Raw genomic sequence first — 18,396 nt, 5'->3', positions numbered from 1 at the left:
CTTGTTCTCTCACTCACCTGGGGAGCTGCAGGGCCCTGGACTGTGACCCCAGCACCTGCACCAGACAGCAGAGGGGGTGAGTGGCAGACACAGCAGCACTAACTATACACACAGCTACACTGGGGTAACATTAATATTAATAATTAAGCCAAGAAAAGCCAGGAAATCCCAACTCAGGATCATGTTGCAAGAGCCATACACCCCGATCCCACAATCGGATCCATCTGTGGGCCCTGGGTCTCACCATGGCTATCGATGGAAAGTCCCAGGTGGGAATCTTACAAAGTTTGAATATTTGCAAGGCAGGATTAAAGTTTCCATTAACGTTTAAGAAATTTTTTCTAATAATAAAACACTCCTCACCATGTAACCTGCTGAAAACAAAGAACACGAACATTCATGATCTTTACAACATTTTCTCACTGTCTCTACTTTCCTAATCAGCTTCGACTCTTTGTCCTCGTCCCTGAAATGAGCTCTGCACAGCCAGTCCTAACCCTGTCGTTTCCAGGATTGTAACCTCAATATCATTCTTTTAATGCAGGTCTATTCTATGTACTATGAAAGATCTTCTCACCGGCTCAGACTTTCAGAGCTGTATAGGTGATTTGGATGCTCAGTTGCCATGAATTTGAACAAAGTGTCCAAATCCCGTAGGCAGCTTTGAAAATCTCAGCCACAGGATACAGTATATCTGTGAGTACAATACACACACACAGGGACATTATATATTCAATAAAATAGCAAGTTATCAAAACAATGTTCTGTTTTGCATTAAATATTCTCTCAGAAATTGGTAAGAAACTTTGGCCATGAATTTCAAACCGGTTTTTAAACCCAACATGAAATAACTGCTTAGAGCTCAGTATAATATCAATGTGCCGCTGTTCATTTAAACCATTTTTACCCTAACTTCCCCTACAGGCTGTTCCCCATGTCCCTCCAGCCCAGGCAGACCTATAAACCTGCCTCCCCCTAAACCCCTAGGCAGAGAGCTCACTACAAACTCACAGAGCAGCCACAGCAGGATCATGGGGTGATTGAGAGTCTGTGACTCAGCCTGAATATCCCAGAGCATCTAGTCTAGGTCTCTGATGATCTGCCACCGGGGGTCTCTACTCCAGGTCCCTCCTTCTCCCCTCCTTCTTCCGGCCTGGACAGGCTCTTGTAGCGTGTATGAGGGAGGCCCTGATGTGTCTGTGGCCAGAGGGGCTGTCCCTCATGAGATGAGAATGGAAACATTATTCACCACCCCCCCACACACACACATCTTGTCTCTGCATCGGGGAGAGCTGGACCCCCTGGTTTCCCAAAGGAAGCCTGTAATTGCCAGGATCACCTTTGAAGTCTTTTTAAAAAATTGGAGTTACATTAACTAACCTCCAATCATATGGCACAGAGTCTGATTTAATCATATGGTACAGAGTCAGATTTAAGCAACAGGTTACATACCACAGTTAGTAGTTCTGCAAGTTCACATTTGAGTTCCTTCAGAACTCCTGTATCGAGTGGGAGTGTTTCCAGTGGGGTCCCACAGGGATCAGTTCTTGGCTGTAAACTATTTACCATTTTCATTAACACCCAGAAAAAAACATAAAATCATCACTGAAAAAATAGGGTGAGGTGTAAATAATCACGAGCACAGGTCACGGACACAAAGCACATTCTGAATGGCTAGGGATAGAACCACCGAATCTCAGGGTTGGAAGGGAACTCAGCAGGTCATCTGGTCCAACCCTCTGCTTAAAGCAGGACCAATCCCCAACTAAATCATTCCAGCCAGGGCTTTGTCAAGCCTGACCTTAAAAACCTCAAAGGAAAGAGATTTTCCTAATATCCAACCTAAACCTCCCCCACTGCAACTTGAGATCATTGCTCCTCATTCTGTCACCTGCTACCACTGAGAACAGTCTAGATCCATCCTCTTTGCAACCCCCTTTCAAGTAGTTGAAAGCAGCTATCAAATCCCCCCTTATTCTTCTCTTCTGCAGACTAAACAATCCTAGTTCCCTCAGCCTCTCCTCATAAGTCATGTGTTCTAGTCACCTCATCATTTTTGTTGCTCTCCACTGGATGCTTTCCCATTTGTCCACATCCTTCTTGTAGTGTGGGGCCCAAAACTGGACACAGTACTCTACATGAGGCCTCACCAATGTCAAATAGAGGGGAACAATCGTGTCCCTCCATCGGCTGGCAATGCCCCTACTTATACAGCCCAAAATGCCGTTAGCCTTCTTGACAAGAAGGGCACACTGTTGACTCATATCCAGCTTCTCGTCGACTGTAACCCCGAGGTCCTTTTCTGCAGAACTGCTGCCTAGCCATTTGGTCCCTAGTCTGTAAAGGTGCATGGGATTCTTCCATCCTATGTGCAGGACTCTGCACTTGTCCTTGTTGAACCTCATCAGATTTATTTTTCACCCAATCCTCTAATTTGTCTAGGTCATCGGTATCCTATGCCTACCCTCCAGCATATTTACCACTCCTCCCAGTTTAGTGTCATCTGCAAACTTGCTGAGGGTGCAGTCCACGCCATCCTCCAGTTCATTAATGAAAGGTAAGCTGGGTACAAGCAAACAATATACATTTAATATGGCTAAATCTAAATGCATGCATCTAGGAACAAGGAATGTAGGCCATACTTACAGAATGTGGGACTCTATCCAGGGAAGCAGTGACACTGAAAAACATTGGAGTGCCATGGTGGATAATCAGTGGCACATGATCTCCCAGTGTGACACTGTGGCCAAAAAGGCAAATACAATGGTTGGATGCCTAAATAGGAATCTCGCATAGCAGTAGAGAGTTATTTTACCTCTGTATTTGGCACTGATGTGACAATTGCTGGAATCCTGTGTCCAGTCCTGGCGTCCACAATTTAGGAACGATGTTGGTAAAGTGGAGAGGGGTCAGAAAAGATCCATAAGAATGATTAAAGGATTAGAAAACGTGCTTTTAGTGACATACTCAAAGAGCTCCATCTGATTATTTTAACAAAGAGAAGGTTAAGGGGTGACTTGATCACAGTCTGTAAGTGCCTACATGGAGAATAAATATTTAATAATAGGCTCTTCAGCTAGTAGAGAAGGTCGAACATGATCCAATGGCTGGAAGTTGAAGCCAGCTAAATTCAGACTGGAATAAAGCATAAATTAAACATTAACACAATCTACCAAGAGTCGTGGTGGATTCTCTGTCACTAACAACTTTTAAATGGAGATGGGATTTTTTTTCTAAAAGCTCTGCTATAGGGATCGCTTTGGGAAGTTCTGTGGCCTGAGCTACACAGGAGGTTAGACTAGATGATCTGGCCTTGGAATCCATGAATCTGTGAACTTCCTGGCTCCACCCCCATTCAGAGGCCACATCCCCTATGTCACTAGCTGGGTTGGAGCTAATTCAGGTGTCTCTATGACAGGACTGTGCCCCCAGAGCACTCTAGGCTTGAGACATCCTGCTGGGACCAGATGCACCTACATTCGGGTCAGTTTGGGACAGGCAGGTGCACTGTATGTAACCACCCTCCCCCACAGGGGTAAATCTGGCTCAGTGACTGTACCAGGGTCACATAGTATCAGCATAGGCTGGGAAATGGTGCCATTCTCCCAGCCACTTGGGCCTGCTGAGAATGCAGTGCAGGGACCATCTGCAGGATAGAAGTGAGCGCAGCAGATGGGCATTGTGTCAGTATGATGCTACCTAGGGGTACTCAGGGTTGTGAGGCTACCACCTGGCCTTACATGACACTTTCTCGGGTTGGTCCAGGAACATGAATCACCTGGTTACTCCCCTCCTGTTTCCAGCTAGAGGAAGACTTGCTGGTTCTTAGCTGGGTGTCAGCTTCTCTGACACATCCAGTCTGGCAGCCACCCACAAAATCTCTTCTGCACTCTGCCAGCCCTTATTTAGCCTTGGAAGAGAACAACAGGTGTAGTGCAGCCCCTGTGCCCCTGGGAAAGCCTCTCCCTGTAGTATCCAGCCTGTGCCACTGGAGACTCACAGAAATTACCAGATTTACTGTCTCCAAGGGAAAAGTGCACACACAGGCTGACTGGTACGACTCAGGGACAGTCCTTTAAAACATCACAGCACAGAGACTAAGTTTGAGTGAAAACAATAGTAAGGTTATTATCAAAGATAAAGATGTAAGGAGAATGGACATAGCAATGGTTACATATAAAACAAAAAGTATAACATGCTTTTGTGAACCTAAGCTTGACTGCCACAGGTTAAAATCCTTGTCTACAGTCTTTTCTCCACTCAAAGCCATCTCCCAACATCACCCGCCAGCATAGCTCAGATCCAGCTTCCATGAGTGCAAAAAGAGCTGTCCATTTTGCTTCATCAGTGATGGATAAAGTTGAGTCTTTTTGACTTCTTGTATTCCCCACATAAGTTGCTGTGTCCCTGAGGTCAGGAGAACCCTGTGTGGTTTTATCTCTGGGGTCTTTCCATCCCCCTGTTTATTCCATATGCAGCTTTGGCTTCCATTGTGTTGGCTCACAAAGTTGATTTACAAAGTTGAGGGTGATGGGGGGAATCAGCTTCCTTTGTCTAACTCAGCCCCTCATTGTCAGTCCTGCCTTGAGTTAGAAATCAAACCATCGTTTAGTGCATAGACACAGCTTTCAATATCACCCCTATATATGTCATCCAACAGTTCTGGGAATCAGTATGATTCTGTCTTTCATTTAAGTTTTCATTAGACATTCTTTATACGTAAATACTATGACTGCAATGTATTGTGTGTAGTGAGCTTTTCAGGACTATCAGAGGCTATAATGATGGAACAGAGATCCCTTTCCCAGGTGGCATTGAGGGATCCTAAGGGTCACACCTTAGTGTGAGGGAGTCTTGTCTGTATCTGCTGTGGGCAAGCTCCTTGAATCCTCCAGCTTCTGGCAGCACAATCACGGCCTTCGAGACCTCTGCAGGCCTTGCTGTCTCTGTATAGGCTTGTGATGGACACCCTCCATCCCCCAAGTCCTACGATTGTCCCTCTTGGGTGCGAGGCCCTGTTCCAATGGACATGCACAGAGCTCTCAGATTCGCCATTCCCAAAGGAACAGCACATACCGGCTTACCAAGTTCCACACAGGGTCACCACTATGCTTCACACACAGCACTGAGATAGATTCATAGTGAAAACAAGGACAGGTTTGTTATCAAAGATCAAAGATTAGAGTAACAGTAAGTAAGAATATTGGAAACAAGCCATTAGCTATCAAACAGAAGCACAACAGATTTTCTACAGCTGAAACTTAGCTAACAAGACATTCCCCTGTCTCCTGCCAAATAGCTTACCCCAAGCCATTCTCCCAGCATTTTCAACCAGGTTGGTTGAGATCCCTTCTCAGACAATCCAGCCTACTGGCAACTTATCCTCACAGACGAAAAGAAACGGGGGGGTTCATCTGCACCCCAGACATAGTTCGAAAAGTTCATTCTCTTACCCTTAAACAGGAGAATCCCTGCTGGCTTTGTTTCTTCCTAGAAACCCCTCTGTATATTGATTAGTATTTTACTCAGATAATAATTGGGCAATACTCAATTTGCACATGACCAACAGAAGGAGAGAAGCATTTCTTCTCCTCTGCCTGCCAGGAGCTTGGGAATCACATTTCTGTGACCTGCCTTATCTCACAGACCTGGAAAACATATTTTCTAGTATTTAGACATGACTCCTCCTGTATTATCCATACATATGTCTCACAATGATTGTGATGACCAGTGTGACAGAGGTTTCCATTAGTGCCCTTCCATGGCATTCTTTGGCAGACTAATGTGTAGATACTGCACCCAAGGAATCCCTGTAACCCTCATGTACCCCACGTCCTCTGCTGGTTGGCACCAAGAGGTCTATGGAAATGGGCCATGAGAAGGTTGCTGCATCAGGGGAGCAGCATCGCTCTGGGTCTGTGCATCTATATATACCCCACTGAGCCATGTGGCATGCGCTGCTCTGAGCTGCTAGTGCAGCTGGGTCGTGGGGATGGGGTCAGTGTGGGGAGAGGTGCCTGCATCTATTTTTTTCTCTGTAAAATGTGCCTTGGAATTTGGCCCCCCGGTTGGGGGTTTCCACAGCCCGGGCTACACAGATCCCGGGATGTTAAAGCCAGAGGGGACCATTATGTTCATCTGTCTGGCCGCCTGCATCACCCAGGCCAGAGAATCCCATGCAGTGATCCCTGCATCCAGCCCATCTCTGTGGTGGAAATGGAGAGTGCCTTCTAGTAACAGCAATCTTGATTTACAACCACTGAGTGTTGGACCATCCCCCATGTCCCCAATGGCAAAGGCTCCAGGGCCAGGCATGAGCATCTCCTCAGACAGACCAGCTGCCTCCTAACACTGCACATATACCTGGTCTCAGGGATGGTTCCCAGGGATGACCCTGCTGAGTCACCAGCTGTCATAAATATAAAGGGAAGGTTAAACACCTTTAAAATCCCTCCTGGCCAGAGGAAAAATCCTTTCACCTGTAAAGGGTTAAGAAGCTAGGATAACCTCGCTGGAACCTGACCACAATGACCAATGAGGAGACAAGATACTTTCAAGGCTGGAAAGAGGGAGAAACAAAGGGTCTGTCTGTCTGTGTGATGCATTTGCCGGGGACAGAACAGGAATGGAGTCCTAGAATTTAGTAAGTAATCTAGCTAGATATGCGTTAGATTATGAATTCTTTAAATGGCTGAGAAATTAGACTGTGCTGAATAGAAGGAATATTCTTGTCTTTGTGTCTTTCTTGTAACTTAAGGTTTTGCTTAGAGAGATTCTCTATGTTTTGAATCTAATTACCCTGTAAGGTATTTACCATCCTGATTTTACAAAGGTGATTCTTTTTACCTTTTCTTATATTAAAATTCTTCTTGTAAGAAATTGAATACTTTTTCATTGTTCTTAAGATCCAAGGGTTTGGGTCTGTGGTCACCTATGCAAATTGGTGAGGATTTTTATCAAGCCTTCCCCAGGCAGGGGGGTGCAAGGTTTTGGTGAGAATTTTGGGGGAAGGCGTTTCCAAACAATGCTTTCTCAAAAATAAACCCAGGTGTTTGGTGGTGGCAGTGGAAGTCCAAGGGCAAAGGGTAAAATAGTTTGTCCCTTGGGGAGGTTTTAACCTAAGCTGCTAAAAGTAAGTTTAGGAGGTTTTCATGCAGGTTCCCACATCTGTACCCCAGAGTTTGAGTGGGGAAGGAACCTTGACATGGTGGCAGAGCGGTGGGATCAACTTGAAATGATTTTGAGATTTTTTTGAACCAGAAGCACAGATTTGAAAAGAAAAGCTCACGAAAGCGTATGCTTAAATAAATGTGTTAGTCTCTAAGGTGTCACAACTACTACTTTTCTTTTTGCGAATACAGACTAACAAGGCTGCTACTCTGAAACCTGTCATTATGCAAGATTTGAAAAGGAAATATTTTTTTTCCTTTGGGCTGCTGGAAAGCAGGTTAAACTTAAAACAGTTAGAGGTGTTTTTTTTCTCTGCTTTGGGCCCAGAGCAGAGACAAAAGGGAATTGCCTTTTGTGAGATGGAGTTTTCTCTACCTAAAGGCAGGATAGTTAAACTCCTGCAGGGAAATTCACAAGTCTTCACAGACCTGAAGTTTTTTTTTTTTTCCTAAGAGCAACTAGAGGAGGTTTCTGCCTATTTGCTTGGAGCCAAAGGTGTTAGTTTTTTTGGGGGATTTCTCTGTAGGTTGACAATCACTGTCAGAGAATATAGGTATAATATTCAGCACAGTAAAATTTTACAAGCCAAGTTTCTTTGTTTTGGTTTGGTTTTCTGTCTAACTCTCGGGTGTAAAGTTAGTTAAAAACAGAGCGGTTAGGATGACAGACTCCACTGTTCAACAAAAGCTGGAATTAGCCAGATTTGAGGCTGAGGAAAAACAAAAGGAACATGAAAGACAGATTGAACTCATGCTGATGGGAATGGAGGCAAGGGCCAAAGAACTGGAGGAGAAGGAAAGAGAGAGGAAGCATGCACTGGAGATGGAGAAGGCAAAGGCTCAGCAGAATATACCAACAAACCCTAGCAATCCTTCTCCAGGTACCACTTCCCATCCCAGAAAGTTCCCCACTACAAGGCAGGCGATGATATTGAGGCTTTCTTAGAAAATGTCAAAAGGGCCTGCCTTGGGTACAGCATCTCTACAGACCAATACATGGTAGAGCTGAGGCCACAGCTCAGTGGACCCTTAGCTGAGGTGGCGGCTGAAATGCCTAAGTAACGCATGAACCAGTATGAACTGTTTAAAACCAAGGTGAGAGTCAGAATGGGGCTAACCCCCAAGCATTCCCGTCGGCGGTTCAGAGCCCTAAGGTGGAAACCAGATGTGTCATTTTCCCGACATGCCTACCAGATTGTGAAACATTGGGATGCCTGGATATCAGGAGCAAGTGTTAAATCTCCAGAAGATTTGCACTTCCTAATGCAAATGGAGCAATTCTTAGAGGGTGTTCCTGAGGAAATAGAAAGATACATCCTAGATGGGAAGCCCAAAACTGTAATCAAGGCGGGGGAGATTGGAGCCAAATGAGTGGAGGTGGCAGAGAAGAAAAAAACTGGTCATAGTTGGAGCGGATACCAGAAGGGACAACCTCAGACCACACCCTACTACCGGGGGCCACCCAAGGCCCCATCTACCCCCCAAAGAACCCTCCAGCCACCTTATCGTCCTGCCACACCATTCTCCAGCAACCCACCTCGCCTCAGTGACCCGTCAGCTGGATGATGTTTTAAATGTAACGAACCGGGGCATGTGAAGGCAGACTGCCCCATGAACCCCAACAGATTACAGTTCATTGCACCGGAATCACCCCAGAGGTCCTCAGGCCCAGATACCTCCCAGATACCCTTGTAGCGGAGGGAAGCTGTGAGTCTGGGTGGGAAGAAGGTCACTGCGTGGAGGGACACCGGAGCACAGGTGTCGGCTATCCATGCTTCTTCAGTGGACCCCAATTTAATCAACCCAGAGATCCAAGTGACAATTCAACCCTTCAAGTCCAACTCTTTCAATTTGCCTACAGCCAAGTTGCCTGTCCAGTAAAAGTGCTGGTCAGGAATGTGGACTTTTGCAGTTTATGATGATTATCCCATCCCCATGCTGTTGGGGGAAGACTTGGCCAATCATGTGAAGTCAGCCAAGAAGATGGGAATGGTCATCCGCAGCCAGACTAAACCAGCCATCACGCCTAGCACTGTTCTGGAAACTTCTACCAGGACCCAGTCAGAGGTGATAGAGCCGGAGCCCATGCCAACAGCAGTAGTGGATCCAGTCCCAGAGACCCAGACAGAGCCAGTCCCAGAACTGGAACTGGCGGAACAACTAGCACCAGACCCATTGCCAGCACTGAATCCAGTACTTGCAACCCCAACCTCAGAGGGCCCCACCAAACCTGAACCGGCAGCAGCCGATAACCCTACACAAGAGGCTCAGCCGAAGCCTGAACCCCAATATAGTGCACCAGCGGAGAACGGTTCACAGTCAACAGAAACAGCCCCATCCCCTACATCGCTTCCAGAGGGACCAAGCATAGGCTCACAATCCAATGAGGAACTGATGTCTCCAGCATCAAGGGAACAGGAAGTAGATGAAAGTCTCCAGAGAGCTTGGACGGTGGCACGGAGCAACCCACTGCCTCTCAGCTCTTCTAATCGATCCAGGTTTGTTGTACAAAGAGTACTCTTATATAAGGAAACTCTTTCTGGTGGACACCAGGAAGACTGGCATCCTCAGAGACAGTTAGTAATTCAAACTAAGTACCGGGTCAAGCTCTTGAGCTTAGTCCATGATCATCCTAGTGCTCGTGCTGGGGTGAACAGGACCAAAGACTGTTTGGGGAGGTCATTCCACTGGGAGGGAATGGGCAAGGATTTTTCTACCTATGTCCGGTCTTGTGAGGTATGCCAAAAAGTGGGAAAACCCCTAGACCAGGTCAAAGCCCCTTTCCAGACACTCCCCATCATTGAAGTTCCATTTCAGCGAGTAGCTGTGGATATTCTGGGTCCTTTTCCAAAAAAGACACCCAGTGGAAAGCAGTACAAACTGACTTTCATGGATTTTGCCACCCGATGGCTGGAAGCAGTAGCTCTAGGCAACATCAGGGCTAAAAGTGTGTGCCAGGCACTAGCAGACATTTTTGCCAGGGTAGACATCCTCACAGATGCAGGAACTAATTTCCAGGCAGGAACTATGCAAAGCCTTTGGGAAGCTCATGGGGTAAATCACTTGGTCGCCATTCCTTACCACCATCAAACAAATGGCATGGTGGAGAAGTTTAAAGGAACTTTGGGGGCCATGATACGTAAATTCGTAAATGAGCACTCCCATGATTGGGACCTAGTGTTGCAGCAGTTGCTCTTTGCCTACAGAGCTGTACCATATCCCAATATACGGTTTTCACCATTTGAACTTGTATATGGCCGTGAGGTTAAGGGGCCATTACAGTTGGTGAAGCACCAATGGGAGGGATTTACACCTTCTCCAGGAACTAACATTCTGGACTTTGTAACCAACCTACAAAACACCCTCCGAACCTCTTTAGCCCTCGCTAAAGAAAACCTAAAGGATGCTCAAAAAGAGCAAAAAGCCTCATATAATAAACATGCCAGAGAGCGTTCCTTCAAAGTAGGAGACCAGGTTATGGTCTTAAAGGTGCTCCAGGCCCATAAAATGGAAGCATCATGGGAAGGGCAATTCATGGTACAGGAGCGCCTGGGAGCTGTCAATTACCTCAAAGCATTCCCCACCTCCAACCGAAAGCCTAAGGTATACCATATTAATTCTCTAAAGCCCTTTTATTCCAGAGAATTAAAATATTGTCAGTTTACAGCCCAGGGAGGAGATGATGCTTAGTGGCCTAAAGGTGTCTACTAGGAAGGGAAAAGTGCTGGTGGCATGGAAGAGGTGAACCTCCATGACCCTCAGGTGTATGCAGAGATAGCAGATCCAGGAGTTGTGCACTAGCTATGCTCCGACGTTCTCAGCCACCCCAGGGCTGACTAAACAGGCATACCACTCCATTGACACAGGTAATGCTCACCCAATTAAAGTCCAACCTTACCGGGTGTCTCCTCAAGCTAAAACTCTATGGAACAGGAGATCCAGAATACATTACAGATGGGTGTAATCCACATCTCCCACAGTACATGGGCATCTCCAGTAGTTCTAGTTCCCAAACCAGATGGGGAGATACGTTTTTGCGTGGACTACCATAAGCTAAATGCTGTAACTCGCCCAGACAACTATCCAATGCCATGCACAGATGAACTATTAGAGAAACTGGGATGGGCCCAGTTCATCTCTACCTTGGACTTAACCAAGGGGTACTGGCAGGTACCGCTAGATGAATCCGCCAAGGAAAGGTCAGCCTTCACCACACATATCGGGCTGTATGAATTTAATGTACTCCCTTTCGGGCTGCGGAATGCACCCGCCACCTTACAAAGACTTGTAGATGGTCTCCTAGCAGGATTAGGAGAATATGCAGTTGCCTACCTTGATGATGTGGCCATATTTTCAGATTCCTGGGCAGAACACCTGGAACATCTACAAAAAGTCTTCGAGCACATAAGGGAGGCAGGACTAACTGTTAAGGCTAAGAAGTATCAAATAGGCCTAAAGACAGTGACTTACCTTGGACACCAGGTGGTCAAGGAACTATCAACCCCCTACAGGCCAAAGTGGATGCTATGCAAAAGTGGCCTGTCCCAAAGTCAAAGAAACAGGTTCAATCCTTCTTAGGCTTGGCCGGTTCTTACAGATGATTTGTACCGCAATACAGCCAAATCGCCAGCCCACTGAAAGATCTAACCAAAAAGAAACAGCCAAATACCGTTCAGTGGACTGAAGAGTGTCAGAAGGCCTTTAACCAACTTAAAGCGACACTCATGTCTTTCCCTGTACTAAGGGCGCCAGACTTTGACAAACCGTTCCTAGTAATCACAGAAGCATCTGAGCATGGTGTGGGAGCAGTTTTAATGCAGGAAGGACCGGACCAAGAATTCCACCCTATAGTGTTTCTCAGCAAAAAGCTGTCTGAGAGGGAAAGCAATTGGTCAGTCAGTGAAAAAGAATGTTACGCCATTGTCTACCCTCTGGAAAAGCTACACCCATATGTTTGGGGATGGTGTTTCCACCTGCAAACCAACCATGCTGCACTACAGTGGCTTCATACCACCAGGGGAAATAACAAAAAACTTATTCGGTGGAGTTTAGCTCTTCAAGATTTTGATTTTGAGATCCAACACATCTCAGGAGCTTCTAACAAAGTGGCTGATGCACTCTCCCGTGAAAGTTTCCCAGAATCAACTGGTTAAGATCGTCCCTGAGATGTGGAAAATATTGTTAGTCTTTATGTGCTTGGTAGTATATTTAGAGGTACATATGTCTTATTAACTCTGTTTTTTCCTAGAGCTCCAGGAAGAAATCCCAGCCAATGTTTCACTCTAGCTGTCATTTGGGGTGTGTGCCATAAATATAAAGGAAAGGGTAAACACCTTTAAAATCCCTCCTGGCCAGAGGAAAAATCCTTTCACCTGTAAAGGGTTAAGAAGCTAGGATAACCTCGCTGGAACCTGACCACAATGACCAATGAGGAGACAAGATACTTTCAAAGCTGGAGGGAGGGAGAAACAAAGGGTCTGTCTGTGTGATGCGTTTGCCGGGGACAGAACAGGAATGGAGTCCTAGAATTTAGTAAGTAATCTAGCTAGATATGCGTTAGATTATGATTTCTTTAAATGGCTGAGAAATTAGACTGTGCTGAATAGCATGAATATTCTTGTCTTTGTGTCTTTCTTGTAACTTAAGGTTTTGCCTACAGGGATTCTCTATGTTTTGAATCTAATTACCCTGTAAGATATTTACCATCCTGATTTTACAGAGATGATTCTTTTTACGTTTTCTTATATTAAAATTCTTCTTGTAAGAAATTGAATGTTTTTTCATTGTTCTTAAGATCCAAGGATTTGGGTCTGTGGTCACCTATGCAAATTGGTGAGGATTTTTATCAAGCCTTCCACAGGCAGGGGCGTGCAAGGTTTTGGTGAGGATTTTGGGGGGAAAGACATTTCCAAACAATGGTTTCTCAAAAATAAACCCAGACCTTTGGTGGTGGCAGTGGAAGTCCAAGGGCAAAGGTAAAATAGTTTGTACCTTGGGGAAGTTTTAACCTAAGTTGATAAAAGTAAGCTTAGGAGGTTTTCATGCAGGTCCCCACATCTTTACCCTAGAGTTCAGAGTGGGGAAGGAACCTTGACACCAGCTCTTCCCATCTCAGCCTAGGCCTGGAGCAGTGCGGCTGGGAGACATCAATATTCATGCAGGAGAGTGAAAAATTGGAGATTTCTGGGAAACGTCTTTCACTTTGTCTTGAGAAGCCCTGAATGAGACTTGAGCAAAGTAGAGACCTCTTTGGTTTGGCCGCTCTGTGACATGGACCAAGGCAGCCCTTTGTTAGGGGATAACATCCTCCCCTCCATAGAACTCAGGGGACGGGCCGTTTCTGAGCCCAGAAGGAATGTGGAAATTTGAATGACCCCAGAGAGTGATCTGCCCTTTCCTTCACCCAGAGCCACGGCGAGCCCACAGACATAAGAAAGAGGCCGTAAAGTTTAGTGACTAGGACACAAGCATAGGAATCAGCAGACCTAGGTTCTAGTCCTGGTACTTCATGGTAACTGCAGGCAAGTCACCCCATTGCTCTTTGCCTCAGTTTTCCCTCCCATCCTTTGTCTTCCTGGTCTAGCTAGATGATGAGATCTTTGGGGCAGGATCTATGCCTCACTAGCTGAGTGTGCAATGCCCACTGTGCAAAATATAAACTGGGACCCTGCTCAGTGATTGTCCCTGGGGTTTGCTGTGTGGAGTCTGGCCAAACTCCTCCCTGCTCAGGGGCTCCTGATTGTGTCAGGCTCCACAAACATAATTTTCCTTGGGGTTTGAGAGAGGGACAAGGCCTCAGACCTGGCCATCTCCAGGGTAACCCCTAGACCTCACTCCTGCAGTGCAGTGCACTTGGCATGGGGCACAGGCTGGGAAATGCAGCTGCTCCCTTCTGCACAGGGGAAGGGAAGGAGCATATTACATGTGAGCCCCGTGTTCCTCATGGGCCGTACATCCCAGTGAGAACCCTGGGGCTCAGCCACCTTGGAATGTTTGTTGGATTCTCTAACCACACACCTACCTGGGACATTGTTATTATTGGTTATTCAGGGTGGTGACCACAATGTGCCAGCCACCTCCCAGACCCTGTAGAGGGGACAATCCCTGAGGAGTTCACAGTCTGAAGAGGGACAGACAGACAGAATGGGGGGCAGGGGAAGAAAACAAGGATTTCCTGTGCAAATCCTCATGTTTCTCTCTAGGCAGATGGAGCAATGGGATTCCTCAGAGGGACTGAGACATGGAGAGAGGAGGGCTGAGGGGAGGAGCACAGAGCACAGAGGGTGTATGGGAGGTAGCACAGAGAGGACTGTGTTGGGGAACCGGGAGCTGGATGGACAAGGTTGGGGGTGCAGGCGGGCTGAAGGGACGGGGCAATGTTATACCCCATGGGGACTCGAGTCTTGTGGTTCAGGCTGAGCGATGGCTTGTTCTCTCCAAGATGAAGGTGATGATCAGGGAAGGCACCAGGAGTAGAAGAACCAAGGCATAGTTGAGGATCCAGATGTAGACAGACAATGGCTGGGCCTGGAATAGGGGACATTTGATGGGTAGTTGGGGAGCAGGCAAATGGCTTTTGAGTGTGCAGGCTTAGAGTGGGCTCTCCATAAAGCAGCTCTGCCTCCAGCTGGGCAGCTGTGTCCCCATGGACAGCGGGTGAACCCCGGGCTCAGTAAGGCTAGCCCCTGGCCTGGCCCGTCCCTTCTGCCCGAGGCCCAGCCCCTCCCACCAAAGCCCAGAGGCTCCCCTGACGTGGCTGCCACCACCTGCCCGGCAACCTCCCAGGTGGGCTGCATGGTTCCCCTCCCCCAGCCCCAGAGCACCCTGTGGGTGGGTGGCATGGTTCCCCCCAGCATGCTGAGTGGTGTGCTCCCCCGTGTGCTCGGCCGTGCACTGGGCAGGTAATGCGGCCCTTCCCCAGCCTCAGAGGTGTTTGGTGCCCCCCCCCCACAGCACCAGGCAGCCCCCATTAGCGGCAGCCTGGGGCCCTGGCCACAGGGGAAGAGCCCCCTACAGCACAGTGCTGGGAAATAGGAAGAGGCCTGGGGGCGGAGCATGGGCGGGGACACACAAGGCTGTTTGTGTCCCCCCCAGAACTCCTGGGGGCCATGCTCTGAAAAGAGGCAGCACAGTGTCATGAGACCTCAGTGCAAGGCCCCCAAGGGGGCTGGGACATTTCAGAGCCATGCAGCATGTTCAGCACAGAGGGGACACGGGAACTAATAAACTGGGATAGAGACCAAAAGGGACACCAAGCAGGGCCTGTCATACCAGGACAAGCGCCCTCCTTGACTTTTCTCCTGGAGAGGGCCCGCGGATGGGAGTTAGGCATCAGGATATTGAATTGGGGGATAACCAGACCCCGAACCTATCTCTGGATGATTCTCACATTTTCTCTTCTCAGGTAACAGACCCATCTCCGTGCCCTAGACACCCCCAGGCCACTGCTGGATGCTCTGAGCCCTGGGTGTCGGTCCCTGGAGGCGAAGGGTTTCTAAGATCAGGGAAAGGACTGCTGAATTCATAGATTCATAGATACTAAGGTCAGAAGGGACCATTATGATCATCTAGTCTGACCTCCTGCACAATGCAGGCCACAGAATCTCACCCACCCACTCCTGCGAAAAAGTCTCACCTATGTCTGAGCTATGGAAGTCCTCAAATCGTGGTTTAAAGATTTCAAGGAGCAGAGAATCCTCCAGCAAGTGACCCATGACACGTGCCCTATGCTACAGAGGAAGGAGAAAAACCTCCAGGGCCTCTTCCAATTTGCCCTGGAGGAAAATTCCTTCCCCTGAGCATAGTGGCAAGATTCACCAGCCAGATACCCAGGAAAGAATTTTCTGTAGTAACTCAGATCCCACCCCATCTAACATCCCATCACAGGCCATTAGGCCTATTTACCATGAATATTTAAAAATCAATTCATTACCAAAATCATGTTATCCCATCATACCATCTCCTCCATAAATTTATCAAGTTTAATCTTAAAGCCAGATAGATCTTTTGCCCCCACTGCTTCCCTTGGAAGGCTATTCCAAAACTTCACTTCTCTGATGGTTAGAAGCCTTCATCTAATTTCAACTCTAAATGTCCCAATGACCAGTTTATATCTATTTGTTCTTGGGTCCACATTGGTACTGAGCTTAAAGAATTCCTCTCCCACTCTGGTATTTATCCCTCTGCTATATTTATAGAGAGCAATCATATCTCCCCTCAACCTTCTTTTAGTTAGGCTAAACAAGCCAAGCTCCTTGAGTCTCCTTTCATAAGACAAGTTTTCCATTCCTCGGATCATCCTTGTAGCCCTTCTCTGTACCTGTTCCAGTTTGAATTCATCCTTCTTAAACATGGGAGACCAAAACTGCACACAGTATTCCAGGTGAGGTCTCACCAGTGCCTTGTATAACGGTACTAAAACCTCCTTATCTTTACTGGAAATACCTTGCCTGATGCATCCCAAGACCTCATTACCTTTTTTCACGGCCATATCACATTGGCGGCTCATAGTCATCCTATGATCAACCAATACGCCAAGGTCCTTCTCCTCCTCCATTACTTCTAATTGATGCGTCCCCAGCTTATAACTAAAATTCTTGTTATTAATCCCTAAATGCATAACCTTACACTTCTCACTATTAAATTTCATCCTATTACTATTACTCCAGTTTACAAGATCATCCAGATCCTCCTGTATAATATCCCGATCCTTCTCCGAATTGGCAATACCTCCCAACTTTGTATCATCTGCAAACTTTATTAGCACACTCCCACTTTTTGTGCCAAGGTCAGTGATAAAAAGTTTAAATAAGATTGGTCTCAAAACTCATCCCTGAGGAACTCCACTGGTAACCGCCCTCCAGCCTGACAGTTCACCTTTCAGTAGGACCTGCTGTAGTCTCCCTGTTAACCAATTCCTTATCCACCTTTCAATTTTCATATTGATCCCCGTCTTTTCCAATTTAACTAATAATTCCCCATGTGGCACGGTATCAAATGCCTTACTGAAATCTAGGTAAATTAGATCCACTGTGTTCCCTTTATCTAGAAAATCTGTTACTTTCTCAAAAAAGGAGATTGGGTTGGTTTGGCACGATCTACCTTTTGTAAAACCATGTTGTATTTTGTCCCATTTACCATTGACTTCAATGTCCTCAACTACTTTCTCCTTCAAAATTTTTTCCAAGACCTTGCATACTACAGATGTCATACTAACTGGCCTGTAGTTACCCGGATCACTTTCTTAAAAATAGGAACTATGTTAGCAAGTCTCCAATCATACATTACAACCCCTGAGTTTACAGATTCATTAAAAATTCTTGCTAATGGGCTTGCAATTTCATTTGCCAATTCCTTTAATATTCTTGGATGAAGATTACCTGGGCCCCCCCGATTTAGTCCCATTAATCTGTTTGAGTTTCGCTTCTATCTCAGATATAGTCATATCTACCTCCATATTCTCATCCCCATTTGTCATGCTACCATTATCCCTAAGATCCTCTTTAGCCTTATTAAAGACTAAGGCAAAGTATTTGTTTAGATATTGGGCCATGCCTAGATTAGCCTTGATCTCCACTCCATCCTCAGTGTTTAGCTGACATTGTATGTAAAACATCTTATTTAAGGTAATCTCAGCCATGTCTGGCAGAGCATTAAAAGGTCTTATGATGAACACAACTGGTGTGTACATTGCTAAGAAGGAAACTCTGCATCCTGTCCATATCTGACAGGTTTCAGAGTAGCAGCCGTGTTAGTCTGTATTCACAAAAAGAAAAGGAGTACTTGTGGCACCTTAGAGACTAACAAATTTATTTGAGCATAAGCTTTTGTGAGCTACAGCTCACTTCATCGGATGCATGACATTGTATCTGGTACCCGAACATGAGATGGTGTCAGATGTATACTAGAGACAGAGGAGAACAGAAACAGAAGGTAAACAGCAACAAAGGTTGCAGACAGAGGGAACAAAGCAACATAGGTTGCAGGATCTCATCAACATGGCACTCTTCAAAGCTGCAGAGGACTTCACTGGTGACAAACCTTCTCAATGGACAACCTGGAAACAGCATTGTGCAAGATTTCGCATTGCAAGCACACTTCACAAAGAACTGGAAATATCTGGGTACCTTTGTTAATTTATGCTATGGGGAAACAAGCAGAGCATATCTTAAAATCCTTTGACTCTACTGGAGACAGTCACAGAGAAGACTGCAAAAAGATCCTGGTG

This window comes from Dermochelys coriacea, chromosome 23, assembly GCF_009764565.3.
Source record: "Dermochelys coriacea isolate rDerCor1 chromosome 23, rDerCor1.pri.v4, whole genome shotgun sequence".
Lineage (NCBI taxonomy): Eukaryota > Metazoa > Chordata > Testudines > Dermochelyidae > Dermochelys > Dermochelys coriacea.
The sequence above is the reverse complement of the archived record's forward strand: the minus strand, read 5'-3'. Positions refer to the sequence as shown.